The sequence below is a fragment of the Grampus griseus genome (genome assembly GCF_964374135.1).
Source record: "Grampus griseus genome assembly, chromosome: 4".
NCBI classification, from domain to species: Eukaryota; Metazoa; Chordata; class Mammalia; order Artiodactyla; family Delphinidae; genus Grampus; species Grampus griseus.
Genome location: NC_138997.1, coordinates 75740258 through 75754249, shown reverse-complemented (window position 1 = coordinate 75754249; position 13992 = coordinate 75740258).

The following is a 13992-nucleotide window of genomic DNA, read 5'->3' as shown; positions in this document are numbered from 1 at the left end:
GCAACTTTGCTGAATTAATTCAGTAGACCTAGCAGGGTTTTTTTGTGTGTATGGAATCTTTAGGGTTTTCTAAATATAAAATGCCTGTGAACAGAGATAATTTTACTTCTTTGTTTCCAATTTGGACGCATATATATATATATATATATATATATATATATATATATTAACTTCACTGCTCTGGTTAGGACTTCCTAGTTATGTGTTTACTACAAGTGGTCATAGCAGGCGTCCTTGTCTTTCTCCTGATCTTTGAGGAAAAGCTCCCAATCTTTCACCATAAAGTATGATATTAATTTGGGTTTTTCACACATGACTTTTATTATGTTGAGGTAGTTTTCTTCTTTTCCTAGTTTGCTGAACATTTTTATCCCAAAAAGGTGCTGAATCTTGGCAAATGCTTTTCCCACATAAGTTGAGCTGATTTTATGGGGTTTTTTTCTTTGTTCTGTTAATGTGGTATATTACATGACTGATTTTCATATGTTGAACCATTCTTGCATTCCAGGAATAAATACTACTTGGTTATGTTAAATTCTCTTTGCTAGTATTTTGTAGAGAATTTGTATTTCAACATTCATCAGATGTATTGGCCTATAACTTTCCTTTCTTGTAATATCTTTGTCTGGCTTTGGTATCAGAGTAACGCTGGCCTCATAAAATGGCTTTTGAAGTGTTACATCTTCTCCCTGTTTTCATTGCATCCCATAAGGTTTTGTATGTTTTATTTTCCTTTTCATTTATCTCAGGATATTTTTGTAATTTCTCTTGTTATTTCTTCTTTGATCCATTGGTTGTTTAAATCTATGTATTTTTAATTTCCACATATTTGTGCATTTTCCAGTTTTCCACACATTTCAGTTTATTTCTAGTTGCATTCCACTGATATCAGAAAATATACTTTGATTTCAATCTTTTATAAGTTATTAAGATTTATTTAGTGACACAACATTTGGTCTATCCTGGACACTGTGTATTGTTCTGTTGTTGCATGGAGTGTTCTATAAATGTCTGTTATGTCCAATTATTCCATAATGTTGTTCAAGTCTTCTATTTCCTTACTGATCTTTTGTCCAGTTGTTCTATCTACTATTAAAACTAGGGTACTGAAGTCTACTGCTATTACTGTAGAACTGTACACTTCTCCCTTCAATTCTCACAATGTTTTCTTCACATATTTAGGAGTTCTGATATTTGCTGCATATATATTTTAAATTTTTATACCTCCTTGAAGGACTGACCCTTTTATATAACTGATCCGTTTATATACAAGGTCCCTTTATCTCTCTTAAAACAATTTTTTATTTAAAGTTTATGTTTTTCTGAAAATAATATAGTCACCCTAATCTCATTTGGTTACTATTTGCATGAAATATCTTTCTCCATCCTTTCACCTTCAACCTATGCATGGCTTAGAAATAAAGTGAGTCTCTTCATTTCACAGAGGGGGATCAAGATGTAAGAGGACATGGAGCTCACCTCCTTCCACAAACACACAAAATACATCTACATGTGGAACAAATCTCGTGGAAAACAAATTGGAAACTGGCAGAATAATTCCTATAAACCCAAAGCTGTAGGAAAGATCTCCATGTAGGTGGGTAAGATGGGGAAAAAGAGGCATTTGATCGGCACCTGAACCCCTGGGAGAAATCTGAAAGGCAGAGAAGGTCCACATGAGTGGACCTTCACCTGGCAAGCAAGCAGGTTGAGCAACATTCTGACATCCTGGTCCTAGGGTCCTGCATGGAACAGACCAGCCCACTTACCTGCAGGGATAACTGCTAGGACAGACAGAAGGGCTGGAGAAGCCTAGACGCTACTTGTGAGAAGTGTGCACACGCTGACTTGACAACAATCAGGGCAGAGAGAGCCTTGCAATGGTGACTGCCTCCTCACCACACTTCTCAATCCAAATGGAGCTAACACCATGGCCCTGCTCACTACACAACATAGCCTGGTGCAAAGTCTGGGCCAACCAAGCACTGAGAAAATACTCAGTCTAGCTGTGCAGGGACAGACTGTGGGGACCTGGAGTGTGATCCTGGTGTAGTCATGGTGGACACTGTCAGAGTGTGCATGGGGTAGGGGTGGGGGGCACCACAGGAGTGCAAGGCGGTGAAGTGCTGAATATTGTGCAGACAGACCCTAGGAGAGGACTCTGGGAGAGGACTCGATCTAGCTCATAGAGAAAGCCCAGGAGGCATGGGATGTGATCTAGGCAGGGCAACAGCAGCCATTGTCAGTACACTCAGGAGTACACAGCGACTCCTCTCCCAGTGAGTGTACCCCAGATCCGCCACTACACATTCCACATTAGCACTAGATCTGGGGCAGACAGGTCCTGGGAGAAGACTGCCAGAGGAACAGCCCAAATTTCTGGTGGCAGTGCAGCTACTTCAATTCCTGTAGCCACAATGCTTCTACCCCCAGGCCCAGCCTCCTCCACAATGCAGCCTTGCACTAGATCTGGGACTAACAAAACAGAAAGAGATGTGACCTTGGGCTTCTTCTGGGTGGAACCACAGATGCCTACAGAGGCAGCGCATAGGTCGTCTGTGACTGCACAGGCCTCACTTGCTTCTGCAATCACCTCCTTGGGGCCAGGGTATGCACTCAAGGGCAAGGGAGCTTGACTGAACCTGACCCTCAGGGGTTCTATTCCAACAACTGGGGAGCAGACTGCACCCCTGACAGGGCAGCAGCAGTCATGGAGCAGAGAGGAAGCCTCAACTCACACCTGACACAAGATTCAGATATACCAACAACAACAACCACACGTCCTATCAAGGAGATAATGGCCAGAACACCCTGAGGAAAGACCTGGCTTGTATCCTACAAAAACTAGCCCTCATGCCAAAACCACTGGACACACACAGTCTACGCAGGGATGCTCCCACATAAAATATCCCTTCAAGACCACAATAGATAACTGTTTCTCCTAAATATATAATAACAGAAAAGGGTAAGTAAAATGAAAAAGCAGAGGAAGTATTCCCAATTAAAAGAACAGAAGAAATCCCCTGAAAGAAGAAATAATGAAACAGAGCTCATCAGTCTACTAGACCCTGAGTTAGGAAAGGTGGTAGTAAACATGTTAAGTAAATTAAGACTCATCAATAAAACCACAAATCACTGTAACAAGGACTTTGAAACTATAAAGATGAACCAATCAAAAATAGACAATTCAATTGCCAAGATAAAAACCAATCTAGAAGCAATGAGTAGCCCACTAAATGACACAGAAGAATAAATAAGTGATCTGGAAGATAGAATAGTGGAAATTACTCAATCATAACAGCAGACAGAGAGAGAAATTAAAAAAATAATAAAGTAACATATGAGATCTATGCAATAATACAAAACATGCCAACCTATGCACAATAGGGGTTCCAGAAGGAGAAGAGAAAGAGAAGGGGATCAAAAATGTATTTGAAGAAATTATGGTTGAAAACTTCCCAAACCTAAAGAAGAAAACAGATATCCAGGTACAGAAAGCACAAATCAAACAAGATGAACCCAAGACATACCTCCAAGGAATATCATAATCAAAATGGCAAAAATTAAAGGCAACAAAAGAAACAGTCAGCTACAAGGAAACCCCGATAAGGCTATCAGCTGCTTTATGTACAGAAACTTTTAAGGCCAGAAGGGAGTGGTATGATGTATTCAAAGTCCTGAAAGGGAAAAACTTGCAACCTAGGATACTCTACCCATCAAGATTATCATTTAGAATAGGAAAGATAAACCATTTCTCAGGGAAGCAAAAACTAAAAGAATTCAGCAATATTAAACCCGCCCCCAAAACAAGATTGAAGAGTCTTCTCTAAGTAGAAAAGACATAAAAATCTATGAGAAAGGGAAAATCGTAATAGGAAAGGCAAATATGTAAAAGAATTGAAGATCACATAAATAAGACCGTATAAAGATTTCTTAAAAATCAAAAAATTATAAAAATGATTATAACCACAATAAACAGTAAGAGGGTAACCATGAAGACGTAAAACAGGACATCAAGATCACAAAATGCAGAGGAGGGGAGTATAAAAATGTAGATGTTTTAGAATGTGTTGAACTTGAATGAATACCAGTTTAAAGCAAGTAGATATAGTTATGGGTTAACATACTTGAAAACCAGGGTAATGACAAGTCAAAAACCTAAAACAGATTCACAAAAACCAAAAAGAAACTCAAGCATACTACAAAAGAAAATCATCAAATTACAGGAGGAAAAACAAAAAGAAGAAGTGAACAAAGAAGAACTAGAATGACAACTGCAAAACAAGGAATAAAATAGCAATAAATATATACCTATACTGACTTACTTTAAATGTCAACAGACTAAATGTCTGATCAAAAGACATAGAGCAGTAGACTGGATTAAAAAAAAGAAAAAGATTAAAAAAAGAGAAAACAAGACCTTTCAATATACCACTTACAACAGACACTAGTCAGGGTGAAAGTCACTAGTGTCAGACAGGAGACACTAGTCAGGGTGAAACACACACACAAACCAAAAGTGAGGAGATGGAAAAAGATATTTCACGCAAACAAAAATGAAAGCATGGGTAGCAATACTCACATTAGACAAAATTGACTTTAAAACAAAGACCATAAGGAAACACAAAGAAATGTGTTATACGCCATCCCTCCCAGGAGCCTGCACAGCCCACCACTGCCAGGATCCCGTGATCCAGGGACAACTTCCCCAGAAGGATGCACGGCATGCCTCAGGCTGGTGCAACGTCATGCTGGCCTCTGCCACCACAGGCTCACCCCATACTCCATGCCCCTCCCTACTCCCGGCCTGAGTGAGCCAGAGCCCCCAAATCAGCTGCTCCTTTAACCCCGTCCTGAGCGAAGAACAGACGCCCTCAGGCGACCTACACAAAGAGGCGGGGCCAAATCCATAGCTAAAACACGGGCGGGAGCTGTGTGAATAAAGAAGAGAACTGGAAATTTTACCCAGCAGCCTCAGGAGCAGCGAATTAAATCTCCACAATCAACTTGATATACCCTGCATCAGTGGAATACATGAATAGACAACAAATCATCCCAAATTGAGGTGGTGGACTTTAAGAGCAAGATATATTAATTTTTCCACTTTTCCTCTTTTTGTGAGTGTGTATGTGTATGCTTCTGTGTGAGATTTTGTCTGTATACCTTTGCTTTCACCATATGTCTTAAGGTTCTATCCGTCGTTTCTTTGTTTGTTTTTAACGTAAAAAAACATTTTTTTCTTAATAATTATTTATTATTTTAATAACTTTATTTGATTTTATCTTACTTTATATTATTTTACCTCCTTCCTTGCTTCCTTCCTTGCTTCCTTCCTTCCTTCCTTCCTTTCTTTCTTTCTACTTTTTCTCCCTTTCATTCTGAGCTTTGTGGATGAAAGGCTCTGGGTGCTGAACCCAGAAGTCAATGCTGTGCCTCTGACGTGGGAGAGCCAACTTCAGGACACTGGTCCACAAAAAACCTCCCAGCTCCATGTAATATCAAAAGGCGAAAATCTCCCACAGATACCCATCTCAACACCAAGACCCAGCTTCACTCCACAACCAGCAAGCTACAGTGCTGGACACCGTCTGCCAAACAACTAGCAAGACAGGAACACAACACCCCCCCACTAGCAGAGAGGCTGCCTAAAATCATAATAAGTCCACAGACACCCCAAAACACACCACCAGATGTGGACCTGCCCACCAGAAGGACAAGATCCAGCCTCATCCACCAGAACACAGGCACTAGTCCCCTCCACCAGGAAGCCTACACAACCCACTGAACCAACCTTAGCCACTGGGGACAGACACCAAAAACAACGGGAACTACGAACCTGCAGCCTGCAAAAAGGAGACCCCAAACACAGTAAGATAAGCTAAATGAAAAGATAGGAAAACACACAGCAGATGAAGGAGCAAGATAAAAACCCACAAGACCTAACAAATGAAGAGGAAATAGACAGTCTACCTGAAAAAGAATTCAGAATGATAGTAAAGATGATCTAAAATCGTGGAAATAGAATAGAGAAAATGCAAGAAACATTTAACGAGGACCTAGAAGAACTAAAGAGGAAACAAGCAATGATGAATAACACAATAAATGAAATTAAAAATACTCTAGAAGGGATCAATAGCAGAATAACTGAGGCAGAAGAACGGATAAGTGACCTGGAAGATAAAATAGTGGAAATAACTACTGCAGAGCAGAATAAAGAAAAAAGAATGAAAAGAACTGAGGACAGACTCAGAGACCTCTGGGACGACATTAAACACACCAACATTCGAATTATAGGGGTCCCAGAAGAAGAAGAGAAAAAGAAAGGGACTGAGAAAATATTTGAAGAGATTATACTTGAAAACTTCCCTAATATGGGAAAGGAAATAGTTAATCAAGTCCAGAAAGTACAGAGTCCCATACAGGATGAATCCAAGGAGAAACACACCAAGACACATATTAATCAAACTATCAAAAATTAAATACAAAGAAAACATATTAAAAGCAGCAAGGGAAAAACAACAAATAACACACAAGGGAATCCCCATAAGGTTAACAGCTGATCATTCAACAGAAACTCTGCAAGCCAGAAGGGACTGGCAGGATATATTTAAAGTGATGAAGGAGAAAAACCTACAACCAAGATTACTCTACCCAGCAAGGATCTCATTCAGATTTGATGGGGAAATTAAAACCTTTACAGACAAGGAAAAGCTGAGAGACTTCAGCACCACCAAACCAACTTTACAACAAATGCTAAAGGAACTTCTCTAGGCAAGAAACACAAGACAAGGAAAAGACCTACAATAACAAACCCAAAGCAATTAAGAAAATGGTAATAGGAACATACATATTGATAATTACGTTAAATGTTAATGAATTAAATGCTCCCAGCAAAAGACACAGACTGGTTGAAAGGATACAAAAACAAGACTCATACATATGCTGTCTACAAGAGACCCACTTCAGACCTAGGGACACATACAGACTGAAAGTGAGGGGATGGAAAAAGACACTCCATGCAAATGGAAATCAAAAGAAAGCTAGAGTAGCAATTCTCATATCAGAGAATATAGACTTTAAAATAAAAGCTATTATAAGAGACAAAGATGGACACTACATAGTGATCAAGAGATCGATCCAAGAAGAAGATATAACAATTGTAAATATTTATGCACGCAACATAGGAGCACCTCAATACATAAAGCAAATGCTAACAGCCATAAAAGGGGAAATCAACAGTAACACATTCATAGTAGGGGACTTTAACACCCCGCTCTCACCAATGGACAGATCATCCAAAATGAAAATAAATAAGGAAACACAAGCTTTAAATGATCCATTAAACAAGATGGACTTAATTCATATTTACAGGATATTCCAGTCAAAAACAAAAGAATACACATTTTTTCTCATGTGCTCATGGAACACTCTCCAGGATAAATCATATCTCGGGTCACAAATCAAGCCTTGGTAAATTTAAGAAAATTGAAATTGTATCAAGTACCTTTTCCGACAACAACGCTATGAGACTAGATATCAATTACAGGAAAAGATCTGTAAAAAATACAAACACATGGAGGCTAAACTACTTAATAAACTACTAAATAACTTAATAACACTACTTAATAATGAAGTGATCACTGAAGAAATCAAAGAGGAAATCAAAAAAATACCTAGAAACAAATGACAATGGAGACATGACCATCCAAAACCTATGGGATGCAGCAAAATCAGTTCTAAGAGGGAAGTTTACAGCAATACAATCCTACCTTAAGAAACAGGAAACATCTCGAATAAACAACCTAACCATGCACCTAAAGGAATTAGAGAAAAAAGAACAAAAAATCCCCAAAGTTAGCAGAAGGAAAGAAATCATAAAGATCAGATCAGAAATAAATGAAAAAGAAATGAAGGAAGCGATAGCAAAGATCAATAAAACTAAAAGCTGGCTCTTTGAGAAGATAAACAAAATTGGTAAACCATTAGCCAGACTCATCAAGAAAAAAAGGGAGAAGACTCAAATTAATAGAATTAGAAATGAAAAAGAAGTAACAACAGACACTACAGAAATACAAAAGATCATGAGAGATTACTACAAGCAACTCTATGCCAATAAAATGGACAACCTGGAAGAAATGGACAAATTCTAGAAATGCACAACCTGCCAAGACTGAATCAGGAAGAAACAGAAAATATGAACAGACCAATCACAAGGACTGAAATTGAAACTGTGATTAAAAATCTTCCAACAAACAAAAGCCCAGGACCAGATGGCTTCACAGGCGAATTCTATCAAACATTTAGAGAAGAGCTAACACCTATCCTTCTCAAACTCTTCCAAAATATAGCAGAGGGAGGAACACTCCGAAACTCATTCTACGAGGCCACCATCACCCTGATACCAAAACCAGACAAAGATGTCACAAAGAAAGAAAACTACAGGCCAATATCACTGATGAACATACATGCAAAACTCCTCAACAAAATACTAGCAAACAGAATCCAACAGCACATTAAAAGGAACATACACCATGATCAAGTGGGGTTTATTCCAGGAATGCAAGGATTCTTCAATATACACAAATCAATCAACGTGATACACCATATTAACAAATTGAAGGAGAAAAATCATATGATCATCTCAATAGATGCAAAGAAAGCATTCAACAAAATTCAACACTCATTTATGACAAAAACCCTGCAGAAAGTAGGCATAGAGGGAACTTTCCTCCACATAATAAAGGACAAACCCACAGCCAACATCATCCTCAATGGTGAAAAACTGAAAGCATTTCCACTAAGATCAGGAACAAGACAAGGTTGCCCACTCTCACCACTCTTATTCAACACAGTTTTGGAAGTTTTAGCCACAGCAATCAGAGAAGAAAATGAAATAAAAGGAATCCAAATCGGAAAAGAAGTAAAGCTGTCACTGTTTGCAGATGACATGATACTATACATAGAGAATCCTAAAGATGCTACCAGTAAACTACTAGATCTAATCAATGAATTTGGTAAAGTAGCAGGACACAAAATTAATGCACAGAAATCTCTGGCATTTCTGTATACTAATGATGAAAAATCTGAAAGTGAAATTAAGAAAACACTCCCATTTACCACTGCAACAAAAAGAATAAAATATCTAGAAATAAACCTACCTAAGGAGACAAAAGACCTATATGCAGAAAATTATAAGACACTGATGAAAGAAATTAAAGATGATATAGATAGAGAGATATACCATGTTCTTGGATTGGAAGAATCAACATTTTGAAAATGACTCTACTACCGAAAGCAATCTACAGATTCAATGCAATCCCTATAAAACTACCACTGGCATTTTTCCCCGAACTAGAACAAAAAATTTCACAATTTGTATGGAAACACAAAAGACCCTGAATAGCCAAAACAATCTTGAGAATGAAAAACGGAGCTGGAGAAATTAGTCTCCCTGACTTTAGACTATACTACAAAGCTACAGTAATCAAGACAGTATGGTACTGGCACAGAAAGAGATATATAGATCAATGTAACAGGATAGAAAGCCCAGAGATAAACCCAAGCACATATGGTCACCTTATCTTTGATAAAGGAGGCAGGAATGTACAGTAGAGTAAGGACAGCCTCTTCAATAAGTGGTGCTAGGAAAAACTGGACAGGCACATGTAAAAGTATGAGATTAGAACACTCCCTAACACCATACACAAAAATAAGCTCAAAATGGATTAAAGACCTAAATGTAAGGCCAGAAACTATCAAACTCTTAGAGGAAAACATAGGCAGAACACTCTATGACATAAATCACAGCAAGATCCTTTTTGACACACCTCCTAGAGAAATGGAAATAAAAACAAAAACAAACAAATGGTTCCTAACGAAACTTAAAAGCTTTTGCACAGCAAAGGAAACCATAAACAAGACCAAAAGACAACCCTCTGAATGGGAGAAAATATTTGCAAATGAAGCAAGTGACAAAGGATTAATCTCCAAAATTTATAAGCAGCTCATGCAGCTCAATAACAAAAAAACAAACAACCCAATCCAAAAATGGGCAGAAGACCTAAATAGACATTCTCCAAAGAAGATATACAGATTGCCAACAAACACATGAAAGAATGCTCAACATCATTAATCGTTAGAGAAATGCAAGTCAAAACTACAATAAGATATCATCTCACACCGGCCAGAATGGCCATCATCAAAAAATCTAGAAACAATAAATGCTGCAGAGGGTGTGGAGAAAAGGGAACACACTCTTGCACTGTTGGTGGGAATGTGAATTGGTACAGCCACTATGGAGAACAGTATAGAGGTTCCTTGAAAAACTACAAATAGAACTACCATGTGACCCAGCAATCCCACTACTGGGCATATACCCTGAGAAAACCATAATTCAAAAAGAGTCATGTACCAAAATGTTCATTGCAGCTCTATTTACAATAGCCAGGAGATGGAAACAACCTAAGTGTCCATCATCAGATGAATGGATAAAGAAGATGTGGCACATATATACAATGGAATATTATTCAGCCATAAAGAGAAACGAAATTGAGTTATTTGTAGTGAGTTGGATGGACCTAGAGACTGTCATACAGAGTGAAGTAAGTCAGAAAGACAAAGACCATATACTAACACATATATATGGAATCTAAGGGGAAAAAAATGTCATGAAGAACCTAGGGGTAAGACGGGAATAAAGACACAGACCTACTAGAGAATGGAGTTGAGGACATGCAGAGGGGGAAGGGTAAGCTGTGACAAAGTTAGAGAGTGGCATGGACATATATACACTACCAAAGGTAATATAGATAGTTAGTGGGAAGCAGCAGCATAGTACAGGGAGATCAGCTCGGTGCTTTGTGACCACCTAGAGGGGTGGGATAGGGAGGCTGGAAGGGAGGGAGATGCAAAAGTAAAGAGATATGGGAACATATGTATATGTATAACCGATTCACTTTGTTATAAAGTAGAAACTAACATACCATTGTAAAACAATTATACTCCAAAACAGATGTTAAAAAAAAATAATGGTGTTATATAATGATAAAGGAATCAATACAAGAAAAGGATATTACACTCGGTAATATAATATACGCCCAGTATTGGAGCATATAAGTATATAAAACAAATACTAGCAGACACAGATGGAGAAATTGACAATAATACAATAATAGTACAAGACTTTAACACCCCACTGACATAAATAGACAATACTGCTTCATTATCATTTGGTTTGCATGTTGCTACATACATCATCCTTCTTTTCTTTCCTTTGTAAGTGATTAGTCATTTTATCTGGAAGATTAGAGATTTCTGTTATGTTTATTTTTAATCTATTTGTTACATACCTTTATCTCAAGATTCATCACTCTGAGTCAATTTAACAAGATTTAAGTGAACGCTTTCAAAATGTTGATTCAGGCCATCTTTGAATTCCAGAGACTTTTCTTTGATTATAATGCTGAACATTAGTTTAGTTTTATTCTTGTGATTTTTTCTTCAGACATTCCCATGATACTTATGATGTGTCTTTGTTCCCTATATTCCAAAACGATGGCTATCTCTCATGTTTTTCTCTCTTATTTTATTTCATTATAGTTCTCGTCTTTGTTTTTACTCCTTTCTTCAAGTTCCCTTACTATACTTTCAAATTATTCTCCCTTGAGAATTTTTAAATTCAGTCTTTGTTTCTGTCTTTTCCTTTGATTTCTTTCCTCAGTTCAGTAAATCTAATTTCAAGTTTTGTGTGTGTGTGTGTATTTTATAGCTTTATTAAGAAATAATCCACATACCACAAAATTCACAAATGTAAAGTGTGTAATTCAGTGGTTTTTAGGATATTCACAGAATTCTGCAACCATCACCATAATATAAATTCAGACCATTTGTACCATTTCACCCCCCAAAAAAATGCCCATTAGCAGTTACTTCCCAACCATCTCTCCAGCCCTAGGTAACCATTAGTCTACTTCCTGTTTCTAAAAATTTGCCTATTCTGGACATTTCATATAAATGGAAACAAAAGATATGTTGTCTTTTGCGATTGGCTTCTTTCGCTTAGTGCATTGTTTTCAAGGTTAATACGTTTCCTGTTTTTTACCTTATTTATGAACCATTTATACTCTGAATTGTTGACTTTGATTCATAGTGTTCTTTCATTTTTGTCATTGCTTATTTAATGTTATTTAATTTATATTAGAGTTGTATTATAATTTTCTTCTGCTCCATAACTGTTTATGGTGTGTGTTTTCATCTGCTCAAAGGTTTTGACAGTCACCTTCCTTCTCCTTATAGTAGATCTGAAGTGGATGCTATGTGATTTTTTCTGTATACTTTTAAAGTACCTTTTATTGTTCTTAAACATTAATTATAGTTAATTATAGATGAGGCTGAATGGTTTGGTTTGCTAAGATTCTTAGTTCAAGCTTACCATATTTGGATAGCACAGTGAAGCTTCTTTACTAATTGCTGTCTTTTTCCTGTATGTGTGTTGGGGGTAGGGGAAATGTAGAATGTCTTCTGATCCTGTGATATTCTTTTGTTTCTGAAGGTTCCATATTTTTCACTGCTTTTCCTGTACCCCTTTATCTCTTTACTACCAAGCTTCCAATAATCCCTCCTCTTCATGTAGCCTCTATCATCCACCAAAGTGATGCTTTTCTACTTTTTTTATCTCTGACCACACATACGTTCCAGTCTTCCCTTTTGGTTCCCCAATAGTCATTGTACTGATCCACAGGCACCGACCACGTTCCAATATTTCTGTCACTCAGTGTCAGACTTTCTCCTTCAAGGATAATGCTATCTGTGTCTCCTACTATAAAGATTCTGTTACTCAATCTATTTCACAGATAATCTTCCTGTTTCTCTACTTAGAAAAAGGTTAGAGTAGGCTACATTGATTTTGGATGTTTTCCCCCATACGTAGATTGGAGTTTTTAGCAGACTGTGTCTCCTAATTATGTTCTAGGCATGGGTTATAGTTGGCTTTATTTATGTGGAGGTTATGTGGAAAACTTTATATTTAGGAGCCAATCATTTTGCTAGCCAATATTTTACTTAAAATAAGATATTTCCCCTCATTTGTTTTGCAAATCTATTAGATTCATTGTGGAAAATATACTAAATGATCCTACAAACCAGTTTTATCTAGTTCCTCGTGTCATTGCCCTAGTATTTAACTGATTTTACTTTCTTAAGCAAGAAACACTGTAAATTTAGGTTAAGTTTTTGAGTTAGAGATTACTAGTGCTCATCGTTATATCTATTTTTCCTTTCCTTGTACAAAAGAGACTGCAGTTCAATATTTCTTTTAATTAGGAAGTACTCACTTGTCATTAAAATGTGAGAGGGAGAAATGTGTCATTTCTAGGCTAAGACAGAAAATAAGTCATTAGAGAGTTCTGTTCTCTCGCTCCTCCCCTGCCAAGACAATAATGGATAAGGCTTTACCTCGAAAGAGTGGAGCCATAAGATGGAAATTATTTAAACTTCCGTTGAGCTTCCACGTGGAAGACATACTTTACTAAGAAACACCCAAAACTGCACAGAAATTATTATAGAATGAGCAAAGAATACACTTTTGTCTAGCCACTGAGATTTAGCAGAAAAATCGGTACTACAGCATACGTCTAGCCTATTCTGATATATATGGTTTAGAGGGTGAAACAATCTCCTCAGAGCAAGAATAGGTATATAGGCTTCTATGTTTCACAGATAAACAAAAACAAACTTTAAGAGCATAACTCATAAAATCATTAAACTGGTAAAGTTCTTTAGTGAAAAAATTAAAGGAAAGTCCACATACATAATGCAATTAGCAAACTGAAAGCTTCTTTTATCCTTCTGGAAGTCACATTTTTTATATAGAAAGTTTCAAATAAAATGATATACTATTTAAAGTAGAAATCTACTTTTTAATTAGTATCTTAAAAGATGAACAGCTGGCAACATTTGTGAGCAATATTTTACAAGACCTTTGCAAATCTCCAA